This window comes from Grus americana, chromosome 2 (assembly GCF_028858705.1).
Source record: "Grus americana isolate bGruAme1 chromosome 2, bGruAme1.mat, whole genome shotgun sequence".
Taxonomy (NCBI): domain Eukaryota; kingdom Metazoa; phylum Chordata; class Aves; order Gruiformes; family Gruidae; genus Grus; species Grus americana.
The window spans coordinates 71,064,219-71,085,550 of NC_072853.1; the positions used below are offsets into that span (position 1 = coordinate 71,064,219).

A 21,332-nucleotide genomic window follows, 5' to 3' on the forward strand; every position below is an offset into this window, starting at 1 on the left:
CTTTTAAGTCAGGCTCAAGCGCTGAATAGGTGCTTTACTGCCCGCTGATGAGAAAACACAAGCCAATGAGGGTAAGGTAATAGATCATCATAAACACAGGACGAGATGGTGTGGACATTGCACCAAGCACTTCATTGCCACGTAGCTACATGCAAAAGTATTCTTCCGGGGAGACGTACCTCTCTCTGCTTTTTTGTAGAGCGCTCTGCACCTGGTATGGTATTCTGCTTCCCTTGTTGTCACTGGGACAACCAGACTGTTCAGATTTCGTTTCATGAAATCCTCAGATTAGCCCTAATATATTATCGGTATTTGCTTACCGGCAAACGCATACCTAGTTGTACATAAAAGATGACAGGAGCCTTTTTCTAGAGCTCCACTTGCTCTGTATGCAGCTGCCCAGGCTCTTGCTGTGTGCCTGGGGCTGCGGTTCTGACACGGCCACCCCCATTTCCTGAGGCTTGGCTGAACATTCATAAAGCCCTGCTTTAAGTATCATAGTCAAGTGCTTTTGGGTTTTGGGGTTTTTTGGAGGGTTTTGTTTTGGGGTTTTTTTTTGTGAAATTATTCTTTGTTTCTGTTACAGACATGTCCCTAAACTAGTCTATAAGTATAGCCAAGTTTTTTCAGTAAACATACCGTGAATCTGTCAGAAATAAAGCAGTACAGAACAAGGCAGAGGAGTGCAAACAGGTTTTTCTAAACATTTTCATTGCTTTTTTTTCCCTTTTCAATTATTTCAAAATTTTTGTCTTAAACTGTTTGTGAGGTCAAAACCCACCCAACCAACCCCAAAAATTATGCATGCAAGTTTTTCTCTGAACATTTTTGCAGAAGTTTTCAGGTGTCACTGCAATAAATCCTGCTAAGAAATGCTGCAGGGCCCTCCTCAGGCACTCGTATCAAGCCATCGAGCAACTAGGTTATGCTGAGAACAACAGGTACATGGATTCTTTTTTACTCATTTTATAAGTTTGCTGCTTATTTATTCCATACTGTTACAGTCAAATCCTGCCATCAATGCCCATGTCCTTCTCAGAAGGAAAGTCTGTTGAGGTCACTGGGCTCAGTCTTGACAGTCTTAATCACTGCTCAGTGACTCCCAGCAGCGTCTAGCTATGACATCAAGCATGAACCTCCGAGGGGGGCAGGAGGAATAAGAACGTTGATCAGACTCTAAATGACAATTACAGCTTTGGGAAAAACAAGGTCTGATCTGAGTGGGAGTCTGGCCTGTAGAGGAACAGAATTTAAAAAAAATAATAAAAATGCGTACATTAACCATCTTGGAAAAAAGATCCATTCGTGGCGGTTTGCTTTTTTTTTTTTAAAAGAAGTATAGATAATAACCCTTTATATTTTAAATAACAAGGACTTTCCATACTAATTGTTTTTTATGTCTCTGTGCTGAAGGCTTTCAGGGCTCAGAAAGCAAGTCGAGATGCTGAACGACGTGTGTGTACACAAGATGACAGCCTTTGGCAAGGGACACAAAAGCTTCAGAATACGGGTGAGCACAGCGAAGGGCCACCCATGTGTGCCGGGGATGGTGGGGCTGTCTGCTAGAAATCTTGGCATACTGTTCAAATGGGAGTTTGTTGACCTGAACTTGATTTCTGTGCCTGATTGATGAATGTTAACATATGATTGCACTTGCTGAATACTTTCATGGCTTTATAACCACTTTATAGACGCTTGGACATATTACCATCTCCTTCTTCCCTCCTCCTAACTGATGGACACTACACTCCATAGAAACACATATACACCCTTAAGACTAGGTGGATGTCTATTACAAAGATTTCCTGCTTGATCTTAATCCAAAAGAGCTGGTATTGAGCTGGTATTTTTTAATTAAAACCTCCTTCGCTCAGCTCTTTTTTGTCTTATGGAGCATCTATCAATCAGGAGGAGTCACTGCAGGATGCACCCGTTGGCAGGAGGCTATTTCGTACCCTCCCCCAACCCCAGACACTGATTTTTTTTTTCCTCCCCCCGCCTCCAACTTCATTAACTAAATGCACTGAATAAACCTTAACATCCCAGCTAAATCCTATTGGCCCTGGATTTGCTGCTTAATGCTAAAACCCAAGCGACCCATTTTTCTCCTGTTGATACTTCTGTTGCTGATGGCAGCCAGCAGAGAAAAATACTGACCTTAAAATATTTGAATCTAAGGAACAAAACCCAGAGAATTCATCGCTCACTCCTGCTGCTGCTGCTGCTCATGAACTTCACGTAAGCTCTACTTCGTGTGTTAAAGCCTCCCCTGCCTTTGTGCTTCATAGGCAACACAGTGAATCTGTTGCTTAGCAAATGAATGCAACAAAGCGCATCTGTTATTAAAAGTGCAACAAGGTTTCTTTTAAAGAAAAATGATCTTGCAAAGTCTAGGAAAATTTATTTCTGTGCATTCTACAACCCCCAGTCATGGTGATGTTATAGAAGTCAGAAGATGAAAACCCCACTAACTGAAAATCTTTGGGAAAGACTAACAAGAGTAAGCAGTTTCAGTTTTGAGTTCCTATCCTTACGTTTTGCTTTAAACTGTAACAGTTTGCCTCCCGATTTCACGTACGCAACAGAAAAGGCTAAGGATTATTCACCATCCCCCTGCTTCCTGGCTGCCAGTCCTCCTGCTGCTCCCCAGTTATAATTGCTGTACCTAATCTCACCGTGGCTCAGCTACCCAACACCCTCCTCGGTCCGTGATGATGAGCAGGAATGCCAATGGCCACTTCCCAGCTTTTGACTCTATTTCCAAAGCACCCAAACTGGGTTACTCATCCAGCTGCAAAGTCTCCCTGTGGTAGCATTCAAGAGCTTTGGCACTCCTGACTGCTCCTGGAGCAACCAGCCTGCCTTTACTCCTCGCTCCAATAGACCTCCTACCTCCCTGCACCGTGACCACCATGACCACCGTGTGTTTTGCCACAGCATCTGCCATTTCAACCCTCTTCCCTCCTGCAGATACCTCTTTCACACTTCTGCCGCACATGCCTGTGGCTGCAGCCACATCCCCCGTCAGCTTTGCAAACTTCTCCGCAACTTTCTGCCACAGCGATACACCCTTGCCCTGCTATTGCAGGGTCCCTTTGCAGTTGTCCCTGCCCAGTCCTGGCCTCCCAGCCCCCCCGGGCAGGAGGGATGGCTCATCTTCTGCTCCCATGTCCTGTCCCACTTCCCCTGCGCAGAGCACCGTGAGGGGTGCGAACCACCGTGCTTCGGCTAGGACAGTCTCTGGCCCTGCGATGGCTTCGTGGCAAGTGGCTTCACAACTGAGCACTGTCCTCACGGCTTACAAAAGTCACTCACCGCATTCTCAGTAATCTGTTGGAGAAGGATATTCCAGTTTGCTCTTGAGTATCCAACCAACACAGCAGCCTTCGGATTTGACTTATATTTTTAATACCACATTTCGCTTTACATTAATATCAGACCTCAATACTCTACAATACCGAGGCTGATTTCCGAGAAGAGCTGCATCCTGAAATGCCTACCCCATGCACACCCAGTCCTTCGCCCAGCAAATTCCTGTGGCATTCAGAGGCTGCAAAGCCTGAAAGGAAACAACGAGCCTGGACACCTGGCAGAAATTCAGTTATCCTGAATAAAAAAAATGTATTTACAAAGTACCTAAAAGCAAATCTGATCTAACACCGAAGATATGCAGCACAGGTTGCTCATTAAGATTATTAGTACGATGTCTGTTATGAGAAGGCTTTCAAATAAAAGCGCTTTCTTACTGACTGCACACTTGCGTTAATGTATTTCTTACCAATACCACTAATGGAGCATTTATCATGTTCCTAGCTTCTCTGAAGTAACAAGAAAAATATATTGAGCCATGTAAGAATAAAATTAATATATCCATGTCGCTACGCTTTACCATACTGCACACATCCTATAGATTTTTTAAACATGGTCCTTGAAGGAAGTAATGGCAACTGACTTCATTATTACAGAAATATTCAATCCAGCATAAATTGAAGACCAAGAGTGATAAGGAACAGAACCAGTAAAACAAACAGTTATATTCTTGAGGGCTTATTTTTGCAGCACAGACACAGATGAGAGAAAGAAAGCGGGTAAGGTCTTTTGTAAGAAACCGGCTATTTCAGATGGTAAGGAAAGTAAAAATATTTTGTTCACCTGATTATAGATTAAGAAGGTATAGAGTAATAGCCGCATGATCAAGTTTTTCCTTTTCTTGAATACAATGAGTAGAAGACTAGGTAGATGATGTATTTATTAAGAGGTTTATGGGTAGGCAAGCCACAGCTTTTCAGTTTATTTTTATAAGCTCTTGTCTGACTTTAGTATGGCCGATTCCTGGATTCCATTTTGAACCATCCTCAGCGATGGCTGATGCACCAAGAATCTTTTTAGGGATAAGCGTTGGACAATGGATTACCAGCTGCTCAACTCCATTTTTTACTATTCTGCTTCCAAAACTGCGTATAAAAGAAACAAACAAGACTGACAGCTAGACTGGATGGTATGCACACTTCTAACAGAAATTTAGTATTTTTTTTTACCATTTGAAGATAGACATGCACAGCAATTTCCAGCTATAACTGCATTTTGCTGTCTATAATCTACACAAGAACTGCTAAAATATGATTAGGTAATACGTGTTAACTGAGTGTCTATTTTTCCAGTGGTACTAGAAGAGTTATCAGAAACACAAACAGAAGTTGTACACTAAACATAACTGTATCCAGTGTAATAGGATGTTCTAGCAGATGTATTAAACAGATGAAAGCATAGTTTTCGGCGCATAGTAACACAACTTCTTGCATCTTTACAAACAATAATATTATTCATAATAATAATAATAATAAAAAAGAGGCATGAAGTCCAGAGTCCTCTCTTATTACAGTCACCATAAAGCTACCCTGTATTTCCCAACTTTTCTTTAAGAAAAACACACTTTGAAGTTCACTGTTCCCCCCATTGCACACCGCGCAGAACAACAATATATGATAGTTTACTTGGGCTGTTTACATTAGCAACTTCAAACAAACAAACAAACAAAAGCCTCTAAAAACGTTACCAACTAAATAAAAGGAAGCAACTTCCAGTGCCAACACACCCAAAATACGGGACAATATTCCAGCTCGCTTGCTTTTGACAGTGATGCTGGTTTACAGTACGTCAGAAACTTGTTAGCCTCTATCTTTCTAACCCCTCTGCAGCCCCTGCGGTTTTCCTCGGCCTTTCCCCATTTCACATTAAACTTGCAGGAAACTATTAACCGGGGACAGCCCCCCACCCCACACACCAGTCTCCAGATTATATTATCGCATTTAAACCCTGGAGCTGCCGGCCCAGGCGGGGTTACTCACCCAGGGGAAGCGCACGCTTCCCGACTGACAGTCCCTCACAGATATTTTAGCGCAGCTCACTTGTGCGGACGAGAAACCGGCCCCATCCCCACACAAATCACGTCCACACCAACTTGTTGGTTTCGAGCTTTTAAAGACTTTGCCCATCGCAGCCCATCCCGGGCAGGCAGAGGAGTCAAACTCAGCCCCTAAAGCACCCGCAAAAGGGGCATGCTCGGCTCCTGCAAGCTTCAAAACAAAGCAAACCCCCCAAAAACCCACCCCCGGCACGCAGCACCCCCTCATCGGCCGCGCTACACCACCAGAAAGCGGCAGAGAGTTTCTCCTTGCCTACTCGCTCCCCTCTCGCACCCCTGCGCGGGGCAGAGGCAGCGGTACCCACCTGCTGAGCGGGTTCCCGAGCCCGGCCGGAGCCCCACGCCGCTCCCTTCCTCCCGTGGGGCTGCGCAGCCGGCTCCCTCCGTGCCGCCCTTGCGCGGGGCTGCAGCCAGCCGGCTCCCTCCGTGCCGCCCGAGCGCGGACAGATGGCCGGGAGCCCTGAGCCCAAACAGAGTGAAGCTAAGCTAGGCTTTTTTTTTTTTTCTTGCTTTCTTTTTTTCCCTTCCCCTCCTTTTTTTTTTTTTTTTTTTCTTTTCCCTTTCCTCCCTTCTCCCCGTTTTTCCTCCCTTCCTCCCCTGGCTTAGCCCCTAGCAGATAAGCCCGAGTCAGCCAGAGTGCGCTCACAACACCCCCTCCACCAATCATTGCAATTAGTGCCACATGAGAGGAGCTTCTGCCCAAAATCTGCTTAAGAAAGGGCCAGAGGGCAGGGCAATCTCCTTTGCTCCACAATGACCAGAAGCTGCTATAAATAGCCAAACAAAAGCACTGTCAAGGCCAGGAATGTCACATCCTAATGTGATAAAAATTGTAAAGATCCGATGTATACCAGAAGTACAAAGGAGGAAAAATAATTTTTTTTAAAAAAGATAAAGATTAAAAGTAGTTGCCGCCTTCCGACCCTCTCCCCCAATATGTAACCTTGTAATATGTTATCAAAAGTTGTATATTTCTGGGTGCCAAGCTATTATGTTTTCGAGGTCCCAAGTAGCTCATTCACAATCCCTCTGTGACAGCTGCACGCTAATATTTATAGGTACCCAAGTCTGTGCATTTTATATAACCAAGTACAGTGACCAGGACTGGTCAGAGGTAGCCTCCAACCCCACAGATACATTACATCACACAAATAGTTAGCAAACACTTCTCTAAATTAAAACATTAACGAGAGGTTCCTAATACACCAATAAGTAAATCAATACATTAGTAAAGTACAGTCACATTTGTATCAAAACTGGGGGATTTAATCTAATTTGATTTAGACATATTTTACACCAGCATATTCCAGCACTGTGAATGAGGAGAAACTCAAGCCTGATGTTTCTAACTGTACAGTGAGTTAGAGCTGAAAACTAAAAAAAAAAAAAAAAATAACACCCCAAAGTGACCGGTCAGAGTGCCACCACCACTTTGCAGACCTCCAGTTCACACCGTGCAAGTAGCTGGACACTGCCTGCTCCGGCATGGGGAGGGCAGGGCAGGGAGGGGAAGGGAGTGGTTTCCACCCCATTTGACTGCTTGTAAACTCTGCAATGCCTTCGAGATAGTAATTTCCAGCCTGTTGATGGCAGGATGACAACAGCTAGGTTCATCTGAGGGGAAGCCGATAGTCACTGTCACCTAATTCCCTCCACAGACGTTCCCGAATATAATCATTGTAAAGGGAGGGCACTCCACTGATGTCCCTCCAGCTCTCGTGTCTCAAAGTTTATGTACAAATCTATGTAAAAGTATTAATCCTATTGACTAACCTCATGCTTTTTTAGAACTGAGATAAAAGCCGTCTGAAATTATTATCCCTGTGTTTCTTCTGTTCGGTTTCCACCAATTCAACAATAAACTTCTCTTCTACTACAAATAAATATTTTTTTTTCCATTTCATTCCCATGCACTCCTCTGATCATACTTGTTTGTCCCGCTGCAGTGCACACTGCTTTCTCATACTAAACCCATTCACATACAGGCTTATCCTCAAAGCACCCTTATCCTCAAAGGATGTCCAGAGATGGTTTTTGCTGGTTTATTAATTCCCTGAATTTAAGCATGTGCCCTACATAACAAAGAGTGTACTTTCAGAAGATCAATTGAAGAAACATATTTAAAAGCGAGAATATTTAAGTGAAGCTCATGCAAAGCCCCAGTCCAAAAATCATGTGCACGGGCTTGCAAAACCAAAACCACCCGCAAGATTTCCCGACTTCCTAGTTTTAGCAGGGACAGAAATATTCTTTATTTCAACAAAGAGCTTTCAGTAACGCAGAGTGCACAGATGCAGAACAATAACACCAACGCGAACAATACAGACTAAGCATTGTTGGGCCAAAGCCGCTGGCCCGTGGGCTGACAAAGCCCTCCCTGAGGATGTGGGAGGGCGAAGCGGAGACCCCTGTTCTGGCACAGGCAGCTGGAGGTTCACGTAGCCCAGCACAGCAGCCGGAGGTACGGCAGGACGCCCAGCTGTATTTGCGAGGTATTGCAATATAGCTAATAAACCCTGCCGGTTCCATCTTTACGTTGAGTCCTGCTTTTACTTGAAGTAGGGCCAGGCTGGGTGTCCACAGCAGCAGTACAGACATGCTTTGCATTGCAAAGGAGTGGACAGGACCTTCGTTGAAGGAAAAAAAATAAATCCTCAAAAACGAAAAAAAACCCTCCAGGTAAGCAGTAAAAGATTTTTAGTATAATGACCTTACCTGGGAAAAACATGACCTATGACTTAAACAGCTGCGTAGTTGTAACTGAGTAACAAGACAGCAAAAATAAGTCACTAACGGAGTGAAATGCAAGATTGTGTGCATGGCATAAAAATCCATCCAGCCAAGCAGATGAATAAATTGTCGGAACTGAGCCGCTGATGCCAGAAGTGAAAGAAAAATAGCCTTCTCTCTCAATTTTGGGTGGTTTTTGTATCTTCCACTTCCTGGATCAGCTATCATTACAGAGTTCAAGGAGGGAAAAAAAAAAGGTCGTAAAAATAAACAATATTTTCTCATGTTGCCAAAAGGCGCTGTTTGAGTTGATCTGTTTTGACGTGGTCCTCATTGTTTTGCATGCTGCTTTCCTACACCAGCTTTTCCAACCTATGGATAGAAATGGTGGAGGAATCTTGCAACCCCCTTTAAGGATGCTGAAAATGTAACATGAGGAAAACTGCATGTATGGAAGTATGCCTCACAGAGAGGTATTCAGAAGGGCTCTCCTTTGTAAGCTTGAAAGTATTCAAAACACCATTTTCTTTACAGATCACAGTGCTGTATTTGATGATAAATCTAAGAGACAGATGATGGAAATCTCCATGAGCAATGTCCCAAAAATAAAACATATAAAGAAATGATACTGTTTAGTTTGTAAACAATTCAGTATATATATCCACAATTTTAAATGGTTTATGAAATATTCCACCAACAGATCAAGGTAAGACTTCTTGTTTTATAGAAAATTATTACTATTACCTGGAAGTGCTTTAAGCTAACTCATTACGAAATGGAAACCTGGATCAGAGACATTGGGTCCTCGCATTTGACATAATTTCCTGGAGAAACAAGCCTATATATCGAAAGCTATCCTCAAGCACTGGTTGAAGTTTTCCCTTAAACACTGTTTTGTTTGGTAAGTGAAAACTGACGATACCACCAAATCATCTAGTATTAGTGTTCTTTTCTTTTACATGTCCCTGCTCTTGGGAAAAAAAAAAAAATGGATTATGCTATTTCTTTGTCTGAATAAAATGTTGCAGTTCCGGAGATAAAGACGTATTCAGCTGAGCAATTAAATAGCTAAATAAATGAATCAGCAGAGCAGAAGTGACAGATTTAATTACTGCTTAGAGCTAGGAAGGGGAACTAATTATGGGGTTCATGAACCACATGCCATTCTTCTCCTTAAGCATGTGCTTCGATTCTTCTGGATCAAGCTCTGTAAATGCAGTAGTACCATGCAGCAGATTTAACAAAATAAAGGAGAAAAAAAGCAAAAAAAAAAAAAAAGCAAAAAAACCTATTCAAAATTTGGAAATAATCTTTGAAGAAAGAATAGTCAATACTTTGTTTTAAAAGCCCATGTTCAATTGACTTGATGACATGAGTTAGAGGAACCTTCTTTTAAATAGATAGGCACTAAAAATGTAGTTCTCCGAAAAATGAAAGCACAGTAAAGTTCACTGGATGTGAATAAACCAAAGATTGCAACAGAAAGCTGTGGTAATTGAGGCATAAAGCATATAGATATATCAAGTGATTAGGAGCCCTAAAGCATCTGTAGCTGGGAAGCCTGAGAAAGCTGTTGACCCAAGCTCTCTACTGCTTTGCTCTGTCCACCACAGCAGGCACTACGGTTCAGAAAGATGCTTTTGCGGTCACCAACTGCAAAGCCACTAGCAGTGGAAAAAACTGTTCCCCACTTTCTGCCTTCTGTCCCTTTTCTCTACTTTGCAGTTACTTTACAATCCTATTTTTATTCTTGTTTGATAAGACTGTCAATGCCAAATATTTGAACTTCACATTAAAATCATGTGCCTTGCGGTATAACCCCGCAAACACGGAACTCTTCCCCTCATTAGTAGGAGAGAGAAAGAGGGAAAAACCCCGCAAACACTGCGTTTGAATCACACCGTCCAATGAACTGCATAATTTTGGTGAGTTTACAGCTAACTTATACAGATGAAGAGAGACAGGTATAATGGAATGGAATGGAATGGAATGGAATGGAATGGAATGGAAAGGAAAGGAAAGGAAAGGAAAGGAAAGGAAAGGAAAGGAAAGGGGAAGGGAGAAGACCAAGCTATATTAAAAAAAAAAAAAAAAAGAATTAGCGGAGGTAAGAGAGGGGAAGTCTTTCATTCAGAGTCAGTGGTTTGCTAAAATTAAAATGTCGATGTGTTGTGATGTCTGTTTTAGCATAATTTTAAAAATCAATGCATTTGCCTCTTTTCCTGAAAATACTGCAAAGAGATAAATAACTCTGCACATCTGACCTCATACACCATTCTGAAAAACAATCAATCACATCTTCTACTCAGCTGACTTTGAAAATTTTTAAAAAGCAGAACATGATGCAAACAATAAAATATCTTATGGCTGGGAAAGATCTAAACCCACCCCAGCTATAGCCATGTTCTCCTTCCACACCACCAGTAATTTGTCAGAATGAAAATGATTGTGTCCAAACCCAGAGATGTAGGCTGATCCCTGGGAAGGCTCACTGGACAATCACAAATGCCATCATCATCCAAGATTACAACATCATCTCTGCTTGGCTGAAAATCTGTTCTCTGAAGGCAGCCGAAACCAAGGTCTATTGCATCAATAAAGTCCAAAATGAATCCTATCTTGAAAAATCAGTGTCTGGGCTTCTCTATCAAGGGAGACTGTATCTGCAGGAAACCAGGAGCACTGTACATACAAGATAAAGTTAAAAAAAGGATTTTATTTTTTTTTAAATGGAATTATGGTATAGCTCTATAAAAGTGACATCGCTTTCCTGGAATTCCAGTGCAGTTAGATCAGAAGAAAATGCAGTTTGTACTAGGACACACAGCAAAGCAGAGAGGAGCTGATCTTCAAAAAAGACATTATACCTGAAACATTATGTACAAGTTGCATTAGCATTTATACCATATGAATTTTACAGCATCTGTTATCCATGTTAATAAAGTGTGAGGTCTATAGAAAGTCACAAAGGTACCAGTGATTGTGAACCTTGCAGAACACATGCACAATTGATATCTCATAATAGAAATATTATGATTGTAGAAATAACCTCAGTGGAGCATGAGGAGTTGAAAAGGATCCCATGGGCAGGGGCTGCTGGTCAGCAGACTGCAGAAGGACAAAGAGAGAATATACCCTCGGTGCACAACACTTCCGATCTCAGGAGGCAAAATCAGCTGTATTTATCTGACAGTCCCTGCCAGGCTCACATGGAAATGACCATTTAAGTATATGAGAGGTCCCTCTCAAGACAGGACCTAAGCAGCATTTGCATTTACATCGAAAAGCACAGCCCTAAAGGAATACAGGGCATTTGGGAGCGGAAGTCACACAGAAGTGAGCTCGCCACCTGGGAGGAAGGCTGACTCTATGAATCCACCATCCTCTGCTCTCACTGCAGGGCAATGCAAAAGAAATCCCTCATGGAATACTTGAAACAGGAGTCATGGTTAAGTATAGACCAGAAGCGAATTTGTCATTGTTTTATTTATACCCTTTTGCTCTCAGTCTTGCACTTGGATGTTTGCCCTTAAGTCTTGCTTAACATAATTTTGCAGTGTTTCACCACCCAGCAAGTGTGGTGCAGTGGAGAGACAAGATGAAAGAGCGTGAAACCAGTAGGTTCTCAGTAGAAAACTAAGACAAAGAACGGTGCACAAGGTATCTTGAGACATGGGCATCTCCTCCAGCATTTCCTTCCTATTTTCAAAGGGTCACTGGGGGATGGACTTTACTAGCAGAGAAAGGATTAGCCCTAACAGGCATGAACTAATTCTCCTCCCGCAAGAAGCAGATGGCAAAGCAATACTCCACAGTTCTGGGTGAGCCCTGGGTTTCCCAAGGCTCCGAGTCCGAGTTTGGTTGTTACAGGGAAGGTAGAAGGTCATTTTTCACTGCCATGGGGACCGTGCCAGTTTATCAAAGCTACCCTTGGGGAAGTTTGCTTGTGAAGATTTACAAAAAAGGTGACTAAGTATGCCAGTGGGTGGAAGAGGAGCTGCTAGTTGACTGGTACAAAGAAGAAATTACTGCATTTTTATATAAAGTCTAAATAACATTTACACACTACTAATCACAGAGCTATAAATAATTTAAAATAGCCCACTATTTTCTTCTTTTAAAACTCAAAGAAGCAATTTTTTTTGAGTGCCCTATTGCATTTTCCTAATAGTTCATCGAAGACATCCAGTCTTCACTGAGGACTAGTATAAAAACCAATCAAGCTCCTTGACAATAATGACAACTGAAATAACAGAAGCCACTGTCCAAACCAAAAGCTGAAGTAGGCATCCAGCCATGATGCCCAATGGGTTTTCACTGAGGATGCCAGCATACAAACGTCAGAGTTTGCTTACTATTGGAATAAGTTGTATCTGAGAAAAAACAGAAATATGCCAGAAATAGGGGGAGCAAGCAAGCATGTGAACTGAGCAGTCCCAGAACACTGAGCCTGGGCAAAACTCAGAGAATGTTCATCCTTTCTCCTACTGAAGTGGCATACCAAGGAGGAAGCAGCCATAAGGAGTATGAAATAAGGAGTAAGAAATCTGATCCTCATGAGCCTCACAAATACAACTCTTGACCTAATACAGATGTTAAAAAGGGGGATTATAATATGGCTTACTGTGACACTGTTGAGCAATTAGAATAAAAAGCTATCTTGATCTGTAAAACCAGAGAAGTAGTTATGTTGTAAAATTCTGTCACTTTGAAAAACACTGGCTGCAACATGAGGGAATATCACAAGTCCAGGAGGGACCAAGGGAACAATTCACAGATCTATAGGAATAGTTCAATTCCATCACTTAAGGTCTGCCACGTTTGCCAGCTTGAAGGAACAAAGCTCCAGGGCACAAAAACCAGTCAGCCAGTTATGGAACAGACTTGGGAAGTTCCACTTCTAGACTCTGAATTTGGCTACTGAATTTATAATCTCTGGAAATTCCCATGGCAGAAGGTGTAGAAATAACCAAACCAAAAATCCTGAAAACACAGAGAAGTCGGATAGTTGAACCAGGACCACATTTGTGTTTCGAATCTCAAATGCAGACAGTGAAGGCAGAAGATCTATCCATCCATCCTGAATGAAAATAGGTTTTAACATGAACCTGTTGAATTCACAACAAAGAACCTAGGGTAAAAAAAGGAGAAACTGAGAGAGCCAGGAGTGGAGAATGAAATGTTGATAATGTCATCTGCATTTTGGAACGAGTAGCACGGTACATACAACATTTAGACCAAGGATGCGCCTTGAATTTCCAAAATATGAGTAATGCCATGATTATTCCTCATTTAGGACTATAAACATTTTGCATGTCTTTTATTCTTGAGCCAGCACAAGACTTTTCAATGGCTCATGCAAAGCTGACAGTCATTCCTCCTAAAATAACAGATGAGACAGGGCCACTCCTGCCTGCCACAGAAAAGTGGGGAATTGCAACGGAGAGATCTAGAGGATCCACGCTGCTGAGCTGGCTGCCTCCAGGGACCGATACCAGTCAGCTACCACAGCTGCCGGCGCTGGGCATTCTACCAATAGTTTCCACTCCTACTTTAGGGGCAGCAGCAGTTTCAGACAACCTGTTTTCCCCAATCCTAATATGGGCAAAATTAGCAGGGGGATGTTAAGGGACATGCACTTTCATTTCCCACCTGCCTGCTACCTTAGGCATTTTTTGCTCTGCCTATACTCACAGCCAGTCCAGTTTGCTGCTGGAAGCTGAGGACTCAATTTAACTTTACTTCTTCTGCATTCTCTGAAGATTCAGCAAAGACTACATTCACCATTGTCGTCATACAATTCTGAGAGTCAGGTGCCTTGACCCGAAATGTATGAAGTCTACCTTATCAGTTTTAATTCTTCTACAGGGGCATTGGTATGATATCATTCTCAAAAAAGCAAACAATTCACCTATAATGATCAAGAATTTTTTAACATGCTGTCCATATTGTGCTCTTCAAGTTCCTTATGGAAGAGTTTGAGTGCAGTGAAATTCTTGATGTAAAAGGCTACCGTGAGATATTTCAATATACTGGTGCAACATAAGAGTTATCAGTCTGCCTTGACTAGCTTGATCAGGAAACTACTGACGAGCCGTAGAGTAAATAATAGATTTAAACCCAGGAACAGCTTTGTAGTGTGTATTGGCAGTTTCTCATTGTACAGTAACATCAGAACACACGTTGCATCAATATTGGCGGATAACGTGGAAATTTCAGTAAATATTAGTGTTTTGAGCTAGATATATTAAAGCCTTATGCAGGTATATTTGTTACAGCTTTTCTGACTGATTATACCACTGTTGGCTAAGTCCACTAGCATAGCAACAACAGGAAAAAATGCAGACAAATAAGTTTGTTCAACATAAAATAATACCTTGCTGTACCATAATGACTTTTTATATCCAACTTCCTATCCTACTTCATTCCATTTTTTTTTTTTTGAATGTCTGAAACTTTACTGATGGAGAAGATAATTCAGTGATGCTCGCCAAGTTCAGACCCCTTTTCCACCTGCAGATTTCCACTGTGCTCTCTCGAGATTTGCTTTGTCTTTCAGTGCCTTAGTTCCATAGACATAAAATAGTAACCTTGTCCTACCTCACAGAGCTGCTATTAGCACAGCCCATTTAGATTCTGGAGCGTTGCTGCATTATGGGAGAAAAATGGTTTATCTATGTACCATGTGTACATTTTCTACTGAGCTTTTTTTTAAAAAAATTATCTAAATTTGTATCTTGAACATTTGTTTTTTTCATTTTCTTTTCTAACTTCCATCCTTTTGTTTTGGTTTGTACTGTGTCGTGTCTGCTAGTACAGACTTCTTCCTCCTTCAGTCACTTTTCTGTGTCATATAACTGTGATGAGGTTTCTCTCTGTACTTCTCTTCTCCACCATTGCATTCTTATTTGTCCTGTATTGCCTTGCTCTCTAGATTGAGAATAGATAACTATTCCCAGACTTACTCACATCTTTGTATCTCCTTTCTTATTGCTCTGAGCCTTTCCTTTCCTGCCTGCGTACCATCCTGCTTCCCCTCCTTTGAAAGAATTTTCTCCCTTTATAGCGGTGAGGGAGAAGGAGAGCCCTGCACCAGCAAGCATTCATTGATGAGGAAGTAGGGAAATTAGAAAGACTGACTGATCAGAGAGCTTTTATTCAGGATACATGTAGGCCTTTAGCTATGCGTAAAACACCTCAAAGAAAGAGATAATGAGTGCTTCAGGGCAGGGATGGTGTCTGCTTGAAATAAGCATTTCTCCAGTGCTCAGTGCAAAAAAAGCTGCTAACCTTGCACAGGCCTTAGAGTTGCTACAGCTCAAACCCCAGGAGGCTTTACAGGTCAAATCTTACATCTTGGGCCCAACTGGGAAACAAAATCAAAGCTTCTGCATGCTACAAAACACGTAGCTGATCACAGCCCAGGTGCTGATGGCTCCCAGATGTTTATTCCCTTGTCCTGTGCAGTGGACTTTCAGAGTGCAAGTCAACCAATGCTGTCATTTACCTTCATTTCACTCATCTGGAGGATCTGTATCTGTCCTCATCAAAAGAAGTTAAAAGTCTCACTGTTAAGCCTAGTTGAAAAATGATGCTTATGACTGCAACTGGGCCTTTCAAAGAAGAATTCAGAATCCAGCAGAACTCCTAGAGTAAGAACAGATATATTATTTATATGTGTAGTGATAGTAATTTGTATATTTACTTTGCTTTTGGGGTGGTAAGTGCATTTTTAAAGTTTAGTAATTGCTCGGTTCCAAGAGGTAAAATATCTCCTCCCTGCAAATCTAGAGAAACATTAAAGTTGGCAATACATCGCTGGAAAGCCTTACCTTGTTAGGGCTCAAAACAGACCCACCATTTTTGTGCAGAGCAGCAGGCTCAGGGAGAAACCAGCACCTCTCCTTCTGGAGTGGCTCATGAGCAAAAGCTCGCAGGACTCAATCCCGCAAGGCACTGACATAATCTGGTACCAGACTTTGCTGCTTCGGGGTGCAGTGCTCAGCCACTGCCAGGATATGACCAGGAATGTACACCTGGAAGTCTACAAGAGGCTGAACCTGCCATTTGGAGTCTGCTGATGAATGAGGAAATTTAGGCAGTTGCCCAAAGATGAAATATGCCTCTGGTTTGGGGGACCTGCTCACTGTTCAAGTCCCATAAGTATCTGGAAGCTTTGCTGCCTCAGTCATCCTCACTTCTGAGGCAGGACATACACACACATGTACGTACATCCATATCTAAACCCCGTCTATATCTGGGTATAATTTTCAGAAAATAAAGTTTACCCCTAGGACTCATCACACTGATCTGTAGTGCAAGCTGCACTGAAACCTTTAATATTTCAGAAGTGATTATTTTGGTATGATCACCATTTCATTTGTCTGTGTAACTTTTCCCAATCTATTCTTTCCTCCTGCTACTCATTCTTTCTTATCCATACATGCTTACACCAACCCTTCCTTTCTCCATCCATTTTTGCAAATGGTTTCCCTTTGAATTTTTGTCCCCATGGTTTGAATTTTACGAGCATTCCCTTCACGTTTTAGTTCCTTTTCTGAGGGGTCACAAGAGAGAGAAAGCAATTCAGAAAAAAACCCAATAATTAATTTAGAACTTTAACTACCCAACTTATGTCAGGTCATTTTTAGGTGGAAGGCGGGGAAGATTTAAAGAGAAACTCCCTAGAGTTGCCTGTTTTTTTCTAGACCATTTCAGTACACAGCACAGTAAAGGAGATTACTAGAAGTTCTTCTGAAAGTGGAAGTCATTTCCCAACTAGAAAAATAGAAAATAATATCAATGCTGGCAAGTTAAATTTAATAAGCCTGGCCAAAAAAAGATTTTGAAGAGCAATTTGCTAAAGGCATAAAACCAATAATAAAATGTTTTTTAAGCACATCAGAAACAGGAAGTCTGCCAGAAAGTCTGTAGGGCTGATAAGTAATTGGGGTATAAAAGGGGAGCTCAAATGAGATCAGACTGTACACCAGCAAAGTGAAAAGAACACAGTAAGTGTTCACTGTGGAAGAGCTTTTGGAGGTTCCCAGGCCAAAATCTTCTTTACAGGCAAGAAACCCCTTAAAACTGGTTAGACAATAGGAAACAGGTAGTAGAAGCAAATGGTCGCTCATCACAAGGCAGTGAGATTTCTCGTGGATCAGCGCAGGGAAATGCACTGTTCAACACAGTTGTCAGTAATTTGGATAAGGCTGAATAGTGAGGCGACAGTCACACTAGATTGTCTAGGGTAGTAAAACCAAAGGGTGACTGAAAAATTGCACAAAGAACTCAACTCTGTGTGATTGGTGATAAACATGTGGATGAAATGCAATGCTGACAAATGTGAAATCTGGAATAAACCCAAAGATTTCTAACTATAGATACCCAGGCATGAGCTTTAAATTAGCTATTACCACAGCTGCCCCAACTGGAGAAACCATGTACTGTTCTATGAAAACATCGGGCTAAAGCAAATGGAATGTTATGAATTATTAGGAAAATGAAATGCGGGAGAGCAATATTATTGCCACTGAGAAAATGTGCCTTATCTTCTAAGCCCCAAGGGACTCACTTGAAGTAGAAAATGTATAGCCAAGGATGATAAGTAAGATAATTGAAGGTAAGGGACAGTATCTGTGTGAGGAACAATAAGTAGGCTGGGGATAACTCAGTTTGGAAAAGACATAGCTCAGAAGAACATGACAAAACCCATAACATCATGTGCTGCACTGAGAAGGCTATTCACACCTACTAGTAATACAAGAAGGAAAGAGAAGGAAATGAAATTTTGGAGTGTCAGATTAAAGCTTAAAAAATGGAAAATATTTTTTTACAGAATGGGTAATTAAGTTATGGAATTGCTAGAAGATATTGCAGATGTTAAAAGCCTGAATAAATTCAAAAAGCAATGAAACAAATTCATGGGACGCTACCCACCCTCAACATTTATTAGAAACAAAGGTATAACTTCTAGCCAAGTCCCTAAACTTCAGACCAGGAAAGGATGAGAAATGTAATGGAAAATGCATCCCCCTAACGCTGCCATCTTACATGTTATAATGTACATTATAACATATGTTATAATTCAGAAAAATATACCAGGCCTACCAGTTAGGCCCAGCAGAGGCATTTTTCTGTTCTTACCCTCAGGAGAGTTATGCACTGAGCAGATGACCTGCACAGCTCAGCATGGAGGCACAGGGTTGCCCGACCAACCACTAACCAAGGGGGCCAGAGGGTTCCTCATCTCGTGCTGGGAGCTCTACAGCATCTGCACCCAAGCCTGAGAGCTCTCTGAGCCTGGACATTCACCTGGTACAGTCAGAAGCTCTGACCACCGCTCTGGCTGTCACCAAAGCCATGGGTTTATTTCACTCAGTAATGTAGGTTTTCCCCAGAGAAGTTCTGGGACCATAAGAGGGAGGGTAGAGTCTTGCCTTCCTGAGAAAGTTCCCTTCTGCTCACAGATCCATTGGACAGTAGAGTACCTTATTTTTAGGCAGGTCTTGATACACAGCTAGGGAATGATTTTGAAAGAGAAATCATTGTCCGTATTCTGGACTGAAAAAACCCACCAAAGTCCACACCAATTTCTCCCCTTCATTTCCCCAGCCCCCAAGGCCTATCAGATTTATTCCCCAAGCAAAAGAATATTTGCAGATTGAGAAAACTGGTGAAGAAAGTGATTGGCATTTTAAGCAAAAGAAAGAAGCAAGACAGAAAAATATTAAAATATATTTAAGTTGGATTTGTCCAGGCTAGTAAATCACCCAAATTGACCTATTTTTACCTTGTATTTGTTTACAAGGTCTGCAGAAGTCTTCATTTTTGTGGATTAAACACGCTTCACTGGTGGTTTTGTTCTATTTAACAAAAGCCCATAATCCATTCTGGCAGCCTGATACACGTGACCACTCCTACAATATTTCCTAGCACCAATGACTTACATTTTGGTAATCATCATCATCATCATCTGCATTTTCACTGTTCTTTTCCTTCAAAATACAAAGTGCCCCAGGAATATTATTTAAATACTTGAAGCAGCCATTTAAGCAAGCAAACCCAAATTCTGTTAGAAATATGAGGTTGGAAGGGATCTTTGGGGCTCATCTGAGCCCACTCAAGCAAGATCAACTTTGAAGTTGCATGCAAGTTCAAAGATTGCTCAGGGATTTGCCCAGTTGAATTTGTCATATCTCCAAGAATGGAGACGTCACAGACTCTCTGGGTACCTGTGCCACTATTTGGTCCCCCCTCAAGGCAGGAAAGATTTTTCTGATACTTTGACAAAATTTCCCATGTTGCAACTTCTGTCTGCTGCCTCTTGTCCTATTATGGTGCACTGCCTAGAAGAGTCTGGCTTCATCTTCTCTGTGGATTGCCAGTAGGTAATTTAAAACAATTAGATTCACCCCTTATTCTCATCTTCAGGCTGAACAAACCCAGTTCTGTCAGCTTCATCTTGTATGTCCTGTGCTCCAGCCACTTGATGCTCCAAGTATGTCAATACCTGTCTTGTACAGGGGAATCCAAAACAGGACACAGTCTTCCAGGCAGGGTCTCACAAGCACCAAGCAGAGGGCAAGAGTCACTTCCCTCAGCCTGCTGGCTTCACTCTTGCTAGTACAGCCCAGGATGTGTCTGACCTTCAGGATGCTCTGCCGACTTACCTTGGAGCTGCTGTCTGCTGGCACCCCCAAGAATTGTTCTGTAAAACAGCTTTGGAGCCAGTTGTTGCCCCACCTGTCCTGCTGCATGGGCTCGTTCTGTCTCAAATTAAGGAATTTGCATTTGCCTGTGCTGAACTTTCAAAAGCTTCTGCCAGACTACTTCTCCAGCTTGCTGAGAGTCCTCTGAATGGCAGCCCTGACCACCAGCACAGTAATTGCTCCCCTAATTAGGTTCCATCTGTGAACTTGCTGAGGGTGCATTTCATCCCAATGTCAAGGCGAACGAATGAATGTCGGTGCCAGTATTGACTCCTGGTAGATGCTACTAGAAACCACCGTATAAAGTCCAACTGATCACAACTATTGGAGCCTGGCAGTATGGCCAGCAGTCCACTCACTTTGTAGTTCACTTCTTAAATCTGTGTCTCACCCATCTGGCTGCAGGGATATCATGTAACAGGCCTTGCGGAAGTCAAGGTAAATAACCACTGCTCTTCCTTTACCCACAATACCAGCCATGTCCCTGGAGCAAGTGCTCAGATTGTTCAGCCACAATTTGCCATTTGTGAATCCATGCTGGTTGTTCCCAATTGCATTATTGTCCTTCATGTGCCTGGACATGGTTTCCAGAAGGGTTTTCTCCAAAATCTTCCTGGAGACTGAAGGGAGGTTTATGAGCAGACAGTTCCCCAGATCTGCCTTTCTGCTCATCTTGAAGATGCATGTGACACCTTTTCCCAGCCCTCAGGAACCTCTCCTGATCCCTAGGGACCTTTTGAAGAAGATACAAAGCAGTCCTTTAAGTGACCTCAGTCAGCTCCCTCCACGTCCTTTCTTGTCCCATGGACTTGTGTACATGCAGTTTGCTTATTTGGTTACTAACTCAATCGTCCCAGATCCTTCCTGGGAGACCTGAGGACAGAACTTGCCAGTAACAACCAAAGCAAAGAAGATACTGAGTTTCCCAGCCTTTTCTGTGTGCTTTGTTAGCAAGTCTGCTGCCTCATTTGGCCTCCTTTTGCTGCTACCTTTAGAAGCTCTTCTTGTTGCCCTTCCCCTTCCTCACCAACTTCAAGTCCATCTGAACTCTGGCTTCCCTAATTCCCTGCCTGCATGGCCAGACAATGGTCTGCACTGCTCCCAAGTAGCCCTCCTTGGTCCACCCTGCCCTCTCTTGGTACCGGAACCCAGGCTGGAGCTCCTTGCCCATCTGTTGTGCCTATGTGACTGCCTGGGCCATGGGCTGCGCTGAGCCCAGGTCTGGGGAGGTGGTCCTCAGACAGTGGCATCCTCTCCGGGTCCCCTTCCCCTTCAGGGCAGTCTCCCATGGGAACCTGCCAAACAGTTCCCAGAATGAGCTGTTGAACCCTCCATTTTCATTTGCTCTTATCATTCTGAAAAGTTCCCATTTTTGCTCAAAGTAGTTGTTCATTTCAGACAAAAGATCTACAAAAAAGGAAGTTTAAGTGTAAAAAAAAAATTTAAAATGAAACTTTTTTCTCTAT

The 21,332-nt window shown here is 42.4% G+C and overlaps 1 protein-coding gene across 9 annotated transcripts in view; it reads right to left on the reverse strand.

The window, feature by feature from the left end:
- Positions 1 to 21,332, reverse strand: part of LOC129202208 (poly(rC)-binding protein 3-like) — a 533,188-nt gene that overhangs the window by 143,309 nt on the left and 368,547 nt on the right. Inside the window, exon 1 of one of the 9 annotated variants that reach the window (XM_054814514.1) lies at positions 5,731 to 6,142. The exons of 7 other annotated variants lie outside the window; for them this stretch is intronic. The gene's annotated coding sequence lies outside the window, so the exon portion shown is untranslated. Of the gene's footprint in view, positions 1 to 3,315; positions 6,143 to 21,332 lie in introns of those variants that run through there. One more of the 9 variants, XM_054814517.1, reaches the window with a different exon arrangement.